General features: G+C 38.5%; 1 pseudogene; it reads right to left on the bottom strand.

The window, feature by feature from the left end:
- Positions 1-7,448: 7,448 nt before the first annotated feature.
- LOC109562370 (actin-related protein 3 pseudogene) lies at positions 7,449-8,158 on the bottom strand (annotated as a pseudogene).
- Between the last annotated feature and the right edge of the window lie 5,680 nt (positions 8,159-13,838).

Here is a 13,838-nt window from a genome sequence, read left to right as displayed (position 1 = left end):
CCTGTTGGTTCTGTTTCTCTCTGGAGAACCTTGACTACTGCAGTGCATAAGCCTGGTCTAAGGACTTAGGTCACTACCAGTGGTGAAGCATGATTTGAATACATCATGGAGTGATTTTCTCAGATGCGCCTTTAGCGTAACCTTTTTGGACACCTACCAGGGTCTAACCTAACAGGTGTGAGGTGGTATCTCACTGTGGGTCTGATTTTCATTTCCCTGATGATGAGTGATGCCGAACACCTTTTCATGTATCTGTTGTTTATCTGTATGTCTTCTTAGGAAAAACGTCCATTCATAGCCTCAGTCTATTTTTTAGTCAGATTGACTTTTTTGCTTTTGAGTTGTAACAGTTATTCATATATTTTGGATAGTATTCCCTTATCAATTTGATTTTGAAATATTTTCTCTCATTTGGTAAGTTGCCTTTTCATTTTGTTGATGATTTCCTTTGTTGTGCAAAACCTCTCTGCTCTTTAATGATAGTATTAAACACCAAGATGTCACAGTTTATGGCCAAATCTTTTTCATGATAATTCTGAAAGTATCCTTTTTATTGCTCCAATGTTACAATAATATAAAATTTAATTTTGAGAAAGTTGTATGTAGGTTTTGGTTGTACTTGCATGAAAACATTAATTCTTAAAAAAATTTTATTTTTATTTTTTCCCAAGAAAAAGGCTGTAACATTAAGTGGATCTAAACATTAAGGGGTCCCTGTGAAGCCTTACGCTAAGCCTCAGCTCTACTGAACTTAAAGTCACATCTCACACATCCTCTAGCTGCTTCTGAAAAGAATGAGGACCCTTTAGTGAGTGAGTTTTGATATTCTCATTGGGTCTCACCATCATATCCTATCTCCGACTCCATTAGATCAACCATACTTTATGTGGTCAGTAGTCTGTGTGTCAAAGTCACTCAGTCTTGTGTGACTCTTTGTGACCCCATGGACTGTAGCCTGCCAGATTCCTATGTTCATGGAATTCTTCAAGCAAGAATACTGGAGTGGGTTGCCATTTCCTTCTCCAGGGGATCTTCCCGATCCAGGGATTGAACCTGGGTCTTCTGCACTGCAGACAGATTCTTTACCATCTGAGCAATAAAAAATCCCTACGGTGGCATGTCACTCTTCCACTTTAGAACAAAAACTCCATCATCATCATTGGTGTGCAGAGTTGAGATGTATTTGTGTTGTTTACAGTTCTGAAAAGAATGAGGAGGCTGGTAAATGACATGGCAAATTGGCAATCTGTTTCTCAGTTACTAAGTGTGTACTTTGTGTCCAACATTGTACTAAAAGGAAAGAAACCTCACATATGATAAGGTCTTCAAGGAGATCACAACATAGTTGGGGATTTAAGATATACACACAAGAACTTTTAGGCAGGAAGCAGCAGGCATCAGGTGGGGCATGGAATGATGTCTCCTGGCTCAGCATATTGCGTAGCTGTATGCCTAGATCTTGGCCAACCTTCTCCACCCCTGACTGTTGACTGCAGGTCCTTCATGATCCTTTATCTCAGCTAACTGATGAGAAATCTTTTGTCCTTTTTGCTTCCAAAGCACCATACTCCACTATTGGATGTTCTGAAAACTGGAGAGGTCATTACTCCATCCACTCAGAATGGCTATTAGTAAGAAGACAACAAATAACAAGTATCGATGAGAATGTGAATAAAAGGGAATCCTTATGCACTGTTGGCAGTAATGCAAATTGGTGCAGCCAATATGGAAAATGATATGGAGATTGCTCAAAAATTAAAACATGGAACCACAATATGATCCAAGAATTCCACTTCTAGTATTTATCTGAAGGAAATGAAAACACTAACTTGAAAAGATATAGGTGTACCCTCATGTTCATTGTAGCATTATTTATAATAGCCAAGATATGGAAACAAGTTGTATCCATCAATGGATGAATGGATAAAGAAAATGTGATTTATATATTGTTCAGCCATAAATCTGCCTGCAATGCAGGAGACCCAGGTTCGATTCCTGGGTTGGGAAGATCTGCTGGAGAAGGGATAGGCTATCTACTCCAGTATTCTTGGGCTTCCCTTGTAGCTCAGCTGGTAAAGAATCTGCCTGCAATGTGGGAGATCTGGGTTTGATCCCTGGTTTGGGAAGATCCCCTGGAGACGGGAAAGGCTACCCACTCCAGTATTCTTACCTGGAGAATTCCATGGACAGAATAATATATGTATAGTTAATGGGTCACAAAGAGTCGGACACCACTGAACGACTTTCACTTTTTCACTTTCAGCCATAAATATGAATGAAATATTGCCATTTGTGATAACAAATGGAACTTGAGGGCATTATGCTAAGTGAAATAAGTCAGACAGAGAAAAACAGCATATAATTTCACTTATATGTGGAATCTAAAAAATAATTCAAAACTGAACTCATAGATACAGAGAACTTACTGGTGGGTGGCAGAAGCAGGAGGTAGAAGGTGTGCAAAATGAATGAAGGTGGTCAAAAGGTACAGACTTCCAGAAGTCCCATCAAAGTACTGTCCAGCATGGTGACTATAGTTAATAATACTATATTGTATATTTGAACATTGCTACAAGGGTAGATCTTAAGTTCTCATCACAAGAAAAAAATTTTTTGTAATTGTGTGTGGTAATAGACATTAATTAGATATTGTGATGAGCATTTAGAAATATATACAAATATTGAATCATTACATTGTATACCTGAAACTAACATAATGTTCTATGTCTGTTACAACAAAGAAGAAGGAAATGAATAGCTAAAAGTACACTGGAGAAGTATTTTTGCAGAAATGACTACAAGAGTGGTTCATGGTTGTTTCTGCCCATTTCCTTTCTTGAGGTAAGGAGAATTTATAAACTGTGAAGTTTGTATGCTCTGCATAAACTGTTATAAAAGTTTCATAGGTGTTTTGAATTTAATTTTTTTTTCACTACCAAAGAGTCCAAAGGGAGTGGAGAAATTAACCAGAAAGTTTTATTTCAAAAGCAACTTTTATTAATTAAAATGTCATTAGCAGTGGTTCAGTATATAAAGTTAATAATTTCTTTAATATAGCTATTTGTCATTTATAGATCCCCAGCTTTTAACCTGAGTAATCAACTCTGTTTTTCCCTTAGTTCCACATAGTCAGAGTTAGAGGCAAGCATGGATTTTTTTTCCTCTCTGACTTGTGTTTATACAATAACTCCTTTCAATCTGCTTTATGTGCATTTACACATATGAAAAGAAGTAAAAATGTATTACAGAGGCTCTAATCTTATATATTAACTATGTGGAAATTCAATTTTCTACTCATCAAAATATTTTCCCTTTTAATTATCAGTTAACCTCTCTTGTTCTTCTTGTACTGTACTCCTAAATTACCTTCCTACCTGCTATAAAACTCTATGAAAGTTTTCATAATGTGTTAAGAAAATATTACTCTGGATCCAGACATCCAAAAGCTTTTTTAAAAAGCAATTTATTGTCAAAATTAAAAAAAAAAAATTGTGCTTCAAAGGACACTACCAAGAAGATAATCCTCAGTCGTGTCCAACTCTTTGTGACCCCATGGACTGTAGCCTACCAGGCTTCTCCCTCCATGGGATTCTCCAGGCAAGAGTACTAGAGTGGGTTGCCATTTCCTTCTCCAGGGGATCTTCCCAACCCAGGGATCAAACTCCTGGTCTCCCACATTCCAGGCAGACACTTTAACCTCTGAGCCACCAGGGAAGCCCAAAAAGGAAAAAAAATATTTGCAAATCTTATATCTGATAAGGGTCTTATATCTAAAATATAAAGAGCTCTTATACTCAATAAAAAGAGGCAAAGAATCCAATTAAAAATGGGCAGAGTTCAATAGACATTTGCCCAAAGAAGATATAAGCACAAGGAAAGGTGCTCAACATCATTAGACACTAGGGAATTGCAAATCAAAAATCACAAGATACACTAGGATGGAGGGTTTCCCCAGTGGCTCAGCAAGTAAAGAATCCACCTGCAATGCAGGAGACATAGGAGACTCAGGTTTGATCCCTGGGTCGGGAAGATCCCCTGTAGGAGGAAATGGCTTCCTACTTCAGTGTTCTTGCCTGGGAAATTCCATGGACAGAGGAGCCTGGTGGGCTATAGTCCATGGGGTCATAAAGAGTCAGACACGACTGATCACTAGTGTGTACCACTAGGATGGATGGTTGTAATAAAAAAAGACAGACAATAGTGTTGGTGCTTATGAAATTGTAAAATGGTGCAGCCATTGGGAAATCAGACTGGCAGTTCCTTGAGTGGTTAAACATGGAGTCTCTATATGAACTAGCAATTCCTCTCCTGGGTATATACTCAAGAGAATTGAAAAATGTGGCCACATAAAACTTGTATACAAAAGTTCATAATAGCATTATTCATAGTAGTCAAAAAGTGGAAATAACCCAAATGTCTATCAACTAATGAGTGGATTGAAGAAATGTAGTATTATGTATACAATGGAACATTATTGGGTCATGCTATGGAATGAATATTTCTATCTCCCCTGATCCACCATTGAAGCCATTACTCCCAATGTGATAATATGAAGAGGTGGAGAATTTGAGAGGTAATTAGGTTTAGATGAACTCATGAGAGTAGAGCCCCCATAATAGGATTGGTATCCTTATAAGAACAGGAAAAGACACTAGACTGTCTTCTCTCTGCATTGTGAGGATCCAGTGAAAATTCTGCAAGACAGAGAGAGGGCCCTCACTAAAGACCAAATCTTCAAATCTGCCAACACCCTATTCTTGGACTTCACAGGCTTCATAGGTATGAGAAATAAAGGCTGTCTAAGTCATCTTGTCTATGATATTTTGTTATAGCTACGTGAAACAACTAAGGTCAAGAAAAGGGATGAAGTGCTGATATACACTGTTGTTGTTCAGTTGTTAAGTTGTGTCCAATTCTTTGAGTCCCCATGGACTGCAGCATGCCAGCCTCCTCTGTTCTCCTTTCTCTCCTGGAGTTTGCTCAAATTCATGTCCATTAAGTTGGTGATACTATCTAACCATCTCATCCTCCGACGTGCCCTTCTCCTTTTGCCTTCAATCTTTCCCAACATCAGAGTCTTTTCCAATGAGGTGGCTCTTCTCATCAGGTGAGCAAAGTATTGGAACTTCAGCTTCAGCATCAGTCCTTCCAATGAATATTTAGGGTTGATTTCCTTTATAATTGACTGGTTTGAGCTTCTTGCTGTCCAGTTGACTCTCAAGTCTTCTCTAGCACCACAACTTGAAAGCATCAGTTCTTTGTACTCAGCCTTCTTTATGGTCTAACTCATAATCTGTACATGACTACTGAAAAAATGATAGCTTTGACTATACGGACCTTTGTCGGCAAAGTGATGTCTCTGCTTTTTAATATGCTGTCTAGGACTGTCATAGCTATCCTTCCACGGAGAAGTGTTAGTTGCTCAGTTGTGTCTGACTCTTTGCGACCCTATGGAATATAGCCTGTCAGGCTTCTCTGTCCCTGGAATTCTCCAGGCAAGAACACTGGAGTGCTTGCTGTTCCCTTCTCCAGAGGATCTTCCTGACCCAGGTATACAACCTGTGTTTCCTGCATGGCAGGCAGACTCTTTACTGTCTGAGCCATCAGGGAAACCCAAGTGTCTTAATTTCATGGCTGCAGGTACCATGTGCAGCGATTTTGGAGTCTAAGAAAATAAAGTCTGTCACGGCTTCCATTTTTTCCCATCTATTTGCCATGAAATCATGGGACAGGATGCCATGACCTTAGTTTTTTGAATGCTGAATTTCAAGCCAGCCTTTTCACTCTCCTCTTTCACCCTAATCAAGAGGCTCTTTAGTTCCTCCCCTCTTTCACCCTAATCAAGAGGCTCTTTAGTTCCTCCTCACTTTCTGCCATTAGGATGGTGTCATCTTCTTATGTGAGGTTATTGATATTTCTCTTGGCAATCTTGATTCCAGCTTGTGATCCGTTCAGCTCAGCATTTCACATGATGCACCCTGAATATAAGTTAAATAACCAGGGTGACAATACAGCCTTGTACTCCTTTCCCAATTTTTAACCAGTCAGTTGTCCCATGTCCAGTTCTACGTGTTGATTCTAGGCTCACATGTAAGTTTCTCAGGAGACTGGTTAGGTTGTCTGGTATTCCCATCTCTTTAAGAATTTTCCAGTTTGTTGTGATTCACACAGTCAAAGGATTTAGCATAGTAAATGAAGCAGAACCTTTTTCTGGAACTCCTTTGCTTACTGCATGATCCAGTCAGTGTTGGCAATTTGATCTCTGGTTCCTCTGAGTTTTCTAAACCCAGTTTGTACATCTGGAAGTTCTTGGTTCACATATTGCTGAAGCCTGGCTTGAAGGATTTTGAGCATAACCTTGCTAGCAAATACATGCTACAGGTGAAAAAACCTTGAAAACACTTTGAAGCCAGACACAAAGCCCAACAGAAAACAAGAAACAAACACAAAAAAAGGAAAAGAGGGGAAGAGAAAAGAAAAAAAAGAGCAAAGAGGGAACAAATCCATTAGAATCACCTCAAATCAGCTAATAGAGATTTAATTGGCTTTGCCCGTCTGCTTCATTTCTGCCATAGGAGAGGGGTTAGAAAATTTGTCTGAGCAGAGAACTGTTTGCACCTGCAGCAAGCACTGTGTGCCTCTCATAGGTTGGGTCAGTGGCATCTGCTGAAGACATGAACCAGAAACAAATTTCAGTAAACAGACTGAAACTGGTGTGGTAATACCTGATGTTGGAACATTGCTTTAAAAAAAAGATCCAACAGGCTATCTTTATTAATTTTTTTTCTTTTTTTTTAGCAAGAAGGAGTCCAAGGAATTAGACTTAATCAAATACATGGTTGGCTCTTGGACAATGTGGGGGTAGGGGTGTGGACCCTCTACTCAGTCAAAAACATAAGTTATAGTGAGCCCTTCGTAGTTCCTTTGTATATGTGGTTCCTCCATATATGTGATTGCATATCTACAAGTTCAATCAACTACAGAATGTGTAGAACTGTACTATTTACTGTTGAAATAATCCATATATAAGTGGACCTGCACAGTTCAAACCCTTGTTGTTCAAGTGTCAACTGTACTAGCTTCTCAGCTATAAAAACACTTGCAGCAAAAACCAATTTTCTTTATGTGAGGTTGGTAGCATTTCCTAATTATTGGAATTCCTTGTCCCATGAATAAATAATGGCAAGTGTCATGAGGCCACCTAAATTAAAATATATATATATATATTTTTTTTTTATTTTGGTAACATATAGCAAGAAATTTACATTTTAGCCATTTTAAGTGTTCTAATCAGTGGCATTAAATTAATTCACATTGTTGTGTATGAGGCTCCTTTTTGAAATGTATCATTTACTTGGTCATTTTTTCCTTCAAAATATAAAAATGACACTCAAAATCTCTGCACATCCAGTTAAGTGAGGTCAGTATTCTTACTCACTTGAGAGAACTCAGACATCAGTAAGATAATGCTGAATTACCTCATCTACTACTTCTTAGGTAGGTAAAGTCCAGATTAGCAAATTTTGGATGAAAAAAAGATTTCAAGTTCCAAGAATCTGTCATAACCAACATCAATGGAAAATTCTTTCTTTGAGATTGGCTTGATTCCAGTATACTTTGGCCTCTCTGTGTCATACTTGTTAAATTCTTTTACTAAATCTGGGCAAATATAACTATACTCCTTTACTTCCATAGCTGTTTCCAGGGATTGCCCTAGAGGAATTCCTACTTCTTGGCCTCTTAGCAATTGCTAAATGAAATACAGTACAGCTTACCTTGTGATTGGAATGTGCTTCAGCTGCCAATCACATGTCCTATAGCCATAGAAAAGACAGGAATGACTCCACCTTAATACCAGCCACTGTCAGTTTTCCTACTTGTTTTGATGCTCAGGATGTTGTTAATGCAAGCATAGCCTGCATGGCTTTATATGAGCCATGAAATACTCAAACAGTATTTCAGTAGTATATTTTATTTTCAGGAGCATTAAGTAGAGATTTAATCAGAAAAAAGTAATGACCTTCAAGTTGTACTTTAAGTATTGAGGCAATATTTTGCCCATAAACTTTTCCATTAGGTAACAGTCTTAAACTATACCATGGTGGATAGGCCACTTTATGAAGCATGTGGCTTTTTCTTTTACTTCATTCTTTTTCATCTCTAATTTTGTTTATTTAGGCTCTCTTTTTTTCTTAGTAAGTCTGGCTGAAGGCTTATCAATACTGTTTATATTTTCATAAAACCAATTCTTAGTTTCACTGATCTTTTTTATTGTGTGTATTTTTGGAACTTTATTTTATTGATTTCTGCTCTGGACTATATTGTTTTCCTCCTTCTGTTAAGTTTGGGCCTTTTCTAAATCTGTCAGATGGAAAGTTAGGTTGTTTATTTTAGATTTTTCTTGTTTCTTGTGGTAGGCCTATATTGCTATAAACTTTCTTCTTAGAACTGCTTTTGCATACCAGACCACCTGACCTGCCTCTTGAGAAATCTGTATGCAGGTCAGGAAGCAACAGTTAGAACTGGACATGGAACAACAGACTGGTTTCAAATAGGAAAAGGAGTACGTCAAGGCTGTATATTATCACCCTGCTTATTTAACTTATATGCAGAGTACATCATAAGAAACGCTGGACTGGAAGAAACACAAGCTGGAATCAAGATTGCCAGGAGAAATATCAATAAACTCAGATATGCAGATGACACCACCCTTATGACAGAAAGTGAAGAGCAACTAAAAAGCCTCTTGATGAAAGTGAAAGTGGAGAGTGAAAAAGTTGGCTTAAAGCTCAACATTAGGAAAACGAAGATCATGGCATCCAGTCCCATCACTTCATGGGAAATAGATGAGGAAACAGTGGAAACAGTGTCAAACTTTATCTTTCTGGGCTCCAAAATCACTGCAGATGGTGACTGCAGCCATGAAATTAAAAGATGTTTACTCCTTGGAAGGAAAGTTATGACCAATCTAGATAACATATTCAAAAGCAGAGACATTACTTTGCCAACAAAGATTCATCTAGTCAAGGCTATGGTTTTTCCTGTGGTCATGTATGGATGTGAGAGTTGGACTATGAAGAAGGCTGAGCACTGAAGAATTGCTGCTTTTTTTTTTTTAATTTTATTTTATTTTTAAACTTTACAAATTGTATTAGTTTTGCCAAATATCAAAATGAATCCGCCACAGGTATACATGTGTTCCCCATCCTGAACCCTCCTCCCTCCTCCCTCCCCATACCATCCCTCTGGGTCGTCCCAGTGCACCAGCCCCAAGCATCCAGTATCGTGCATTGAACCTGGACTGGCATCTCGTTTCATACATGATATTTTACATGTTTCAATGCCGTTCTCCCAAATCGTCCCACCCTCTCCCTCTCCCACAGAGTCCATAAGACTGTTCCATACATCAGTGTCTCTTTTGCTGTCTCGTACACAGGGTTATTGTTATCATCTTTCTAAATTCCATATATATGCATTAGTATACTGTATTGGTGTTTTTCCTTCTGGCTTACTTCACTCTGTATAATAGACTCCAGTTTCATCCACCTCATTAGAACTGATTCAAATGAATTCTTTTTAATGGCTGAGTAATACTCCATTGTGTATATGTACCACAGCTTTCTTATCCATTCATCTGCTGATGGACATCTAGGTTGCTTCCATGTCCTGGCTATTATAAACAGTGCTGTGATGAACATTGGGGTACACGTGTCTCTTTCCCTTCTGGTTTCCTCAGTGTGTATGCCCAGCAGTGGGATTGCTGGATCATAAGGCAGTTCTATTTCCAGTTTTTTAAGGAATCTCCACACTGTTCTCCATAGTGGCTGTACTAGTTTGCATTCCCACCAACAATGTAAGAGGGTTCCCTTTTCTCCACACCCTCTCCAGCATTTATTATTTGTAGACTTTTGGATCGCAGCCAAAGAATTGCTGCTTTTGAACTGTGGTATTGGAGAAGACTCTTGAGAGTCCCTTGGACTGCAAGGAGATCCAACCAGTGCATTCTGAAGGAGATCAGCCCTTGGATTTCTTTGGAAGAAATGATGCTGAAGCTGAAACTCAGTACTTTGGCCACCTCATGTGAAGAGTTGACTCATTGGAAAAGACTCTGATGCTGGGAGGGATTGGGGGCAGGGGGAGAAGGGGACGACAGAGGATGAGATGGCTGGATGGCATCACTGACTCGATGGACGTGAGTCTGGGTGAACTCCGGGAGTTGATGATGGACAGGGAGGCCTGGCATGCTGTGATTCATGGGGTCGCAAAGAGTTGGACACGACTGACTGACTGAACTGAACTGATAGATTTTGAAAAGTTTAACTTCTGTTTTCATTCATCTCAAGGTATTTTTTGATTTCTTCTTTCATTTATTTGTTGATTCATTTTATTCGTAATATGTTGTTTAATCTCTACATGTTTGTGTTTTTTTCCATTTTTTCCCATTTTTCTTGATTTCTAGTTTCATACTGTTGTGGCTGGAAATGATATTTAATATAATTTCAATTTTTTAAACTTACTGAGACTTGTTTTGTGGCCACCATGTTATCTATCCTGGAGAAAATTCCATGTGCACTTGAAAAAAGTGTGTATTCTGGGTTTTTGTTTGTTCAATGGCTTGTTCTACATGCATGCTCAGTTACTTTAGTCATGTCTGACTCTCTGTGATGCTATGGATTGTAGCCCTCCAGGCTCCTCTGTCTTGTGGGATTCTCCAGGCAAGAATACTGGAGTGGGCTGCCACGTTCTCCTCCTGGGGATCTTCCCAACCCAAGGATCAAACCCACATCTCTTATGTCTCCTGCATTGGCAGGCAGGTTCTTGACCACTAGTGACACTTGGGAAGCTTCAGGTATCTATTAAGTCTATGTGGTGTAATGTGGAATTTAAGGCCACTACTTCCTTATTAATATTCTGTTTAGATGGCCTGTCCATTGATCTAAGTGGTGTATTCAAGTATCCTACTATTATTGTATTACTATCAAATTCTTCCATTATGTCTGCTAATATTTGCTTTACATATTTAGATGCTCTGATATTAAAGGGGTGAGACCTGGTAGACAGAGTACCTAAAGAACTATGGACTGAAATTTGTAATATTGTATGAGAGGCAGTGACCAAAACTATCCTAAAGAAAAAGAAATGCAAGAAGGCAAAGTGGTTGTCTGAGGAGGCTTTACAAATAGCTGAAAAAATAAAGAGAAGCAGAAGATGTGAGAAGAAGGGAAAGATACACCCAACTGCATGCAGAGTTCCAGAGAAAAGCAAGGAGAGATGAGAAGGCCTTCTTAAATGAACAATGCAAAGAAATAGAGGAAAACAATAAAATGGGAAAGACTAGAGATCTCTTTAAGAAAATTGGAGATATCAAGGGAAAATTTCATATAAGGATGGGCACCATAAAAGACAGAAAGAGTAAGGACCTAACAGAAGCAGAAGAGATTAGGAAGAGGTGGCAAGAATACACAGAAGAACTATACAAAAAGGGTCTTGATGACCTGGGTAACCATGATGGTGTGGTCACTCATCTAGAGCCAGATATCCTGGAATGTGGAATCAAGTGGGCCTTAGGAAGCATCACTGTGAACAAAGCTAGTGGAAGTGATGAAATTCCAGCTGAGCTATTTCAAATCCTAAAAGATGATGCTGTTAAAGTGCTGCACTCAATATGCCAGCAAATTTGGAAAACTCAGCAGTGGCCACAGGACTGGAAAAGGTCAGTTTTCATTCCAATCTCAAAGAAGGACAATGCCATAGAATGTTCAAACTGCTGTACAGTTGCACTCATTTCACATGCTAGCCAAGATTATGCTCAAAATCCTTCAAGTTAGGCTTCAGCAGTACATGAGCTGAGAACTTCTAGATATACAAACTGGGTTTAGAAAAGGCAGAGGAACCACAGATCAAATGCCAACATTTTTTGAATCATGGAGAAAACAAAGGAGTTCCAAAAAAACATCTACTTCTACTTCATTGACTATGCTAAAGCCTTTGTGTGGATCACAGCAAACTGGAAAATTCTGAAAGAGGTAGGAATACCAGACCACCTGACCTGCCTCTTGAGAAACCTATATGTAGGTCAGGAAGCAACAGTTAGAACTGGACACAGAACAACAGACTGGTTCCAAATAGGAAAAGGAGGAAAAGGACAATATACATCAAGGCTGTATATTGTCAGCCTGCTTATTTAACTTCTATTCAGAGTATGTCATGTGAAATACTGGGCTCAGTGAATCACAAGCTGGAATCAAGATTGCCAGAAGAAATATCAATAACCTCAGATATGCAGATGATACCACTCTAATGGTGGAGAGTGAAGAATGACTAAGGATCTTCTTGATGAGGGTAAAAGAGGAGAGTGAAAAAGCTGGCTTAAAAACTCAACAGTAAAAAAACTAATGGCATTTGATCCTATCTTACCATGGCAAATAGAAAGGGAAAGAGTGGAAGAAGTGATGAAGTGGAAGAAGATGTTTTCCTGGGCTCCAAAATTACTAAGGACAGTGACTGTAGCCATGAAATTAAAAGACCCTTGCTCCTTGGCAGGAAAGCTATGACAAACCTAGACAGTGACATCACTTTGCTGAGACATCAATTTGGTGACAAAGGTCCATATAGTCAAAGCTATGGTTTTTCTAGTAGTCATGTGCAATGTGAGAGCTGAACCATAAAGAAGACTGAGGGTCTAAGAATTATGCTTTTGAATGTGGTGCTGGAGAAGGCTCTTGACTTGGACTGAAGATTCCTTGGACTGCAAGGATATAAAACCAGTCAATCCTAAAGAAAATCAACCTTGAATATTCATCGGAAGGACTGATGCTGAAGCTCCAACACTTTTGCCGCCTGATGTCAAGAGCCAACTCATTGGAATTGAAGGCAGAAGGAGAAGGGGTTGCCAGAGGATGAGATGATTAGATAGCATCATTGACTCAATAGACATGAATTTGAGCAAACTCTGGAAGATAGTTGAGGACAGAGGACATGGGGTACATGTGCTACAGTCCATGGGGTAGCAAAGAGTTGGACATGACTTAGGGACTAAACAGCAACAACAGAAAATTAAATGCATATGTATTTATAAATGCTATATTCTTTTCTTGTACTGAGCCCTTAATCATTATATAATTCTCATGTTTGTCTTTTGTACAGAATTATTTTTCTGATTAAATACTGCTAAACCAGCTGTCTTTTCACTTCCATTTGCATGGGTGTTTTTTTTTTTTTCCTATCCCTTTACTTTCAGTCTTCTGTTCTTCCTTAATGAGTTGGTGTCTTAATTCCTTGTTCCTCCCAGTTAAAGCTAGTTCTCATAGCCTTCATTCACACTAAGTGAAAATAATGTCAATACTTTACGGTATTGGAAGACCAAGAGTATTTGTATTTTCTAAATTGAAGGTATTTGTATTGCAAGTGAATAATTATTTTCACAATGAGAAAAGATTTTTCAAAAATAAATAGTTTTTGTTTTGAAATTTTTGTCGACATTCAAAGTTTTGAGAAATATTATGCAGTGATTTGATATACGTTAGAACTTTAGAGGGAAAATAGAACTCTTGGGAGAAAAGAGAAGCTGTCTATTGGTTTACACAGAATGGCATCTAACATTCTTCTTTCCTCTTTTTGTTTTTAGTGGCAAAAAGTGATTCCTTTTTCATTATGGGTCTGAAGGATTTGTTGTGTGTTGCTAAGTCTTCCCCTTGCTCATAAAGGAGTTATACTAATAGTAACCATAGCCTCATAGTATTAGTGTTTGATTTGATTCTGGGGAGAATCAACCAGGTCCCTTTCCACAATCAAACATCAAGCAATAGCATTTGAAGTAGTTGCCCATCTGTGAGTAA

The sequence above is a fragment of the Bos indicus genome, chromosome 1 (genome assembly GCF_029378745.1).
Source record: "Bos indicus isolate NIAB-ARS_2022 breed Sahiwal x Tharparkar chromosome 1, NIAB-ARS_B.indTharparkar_mat_pri_1.0, whole genome shotgun sequence".
NCBI classification, from domain to species: domain Eukaryota; kingdom Metazoa; phylum Chordata; class Mammalia; order Artiodactyla; family Bovidae; genus Bos; species Bos indicus.
This window is presented reverse-complemented; position numbering and strand designations above follow the sequence as displayed.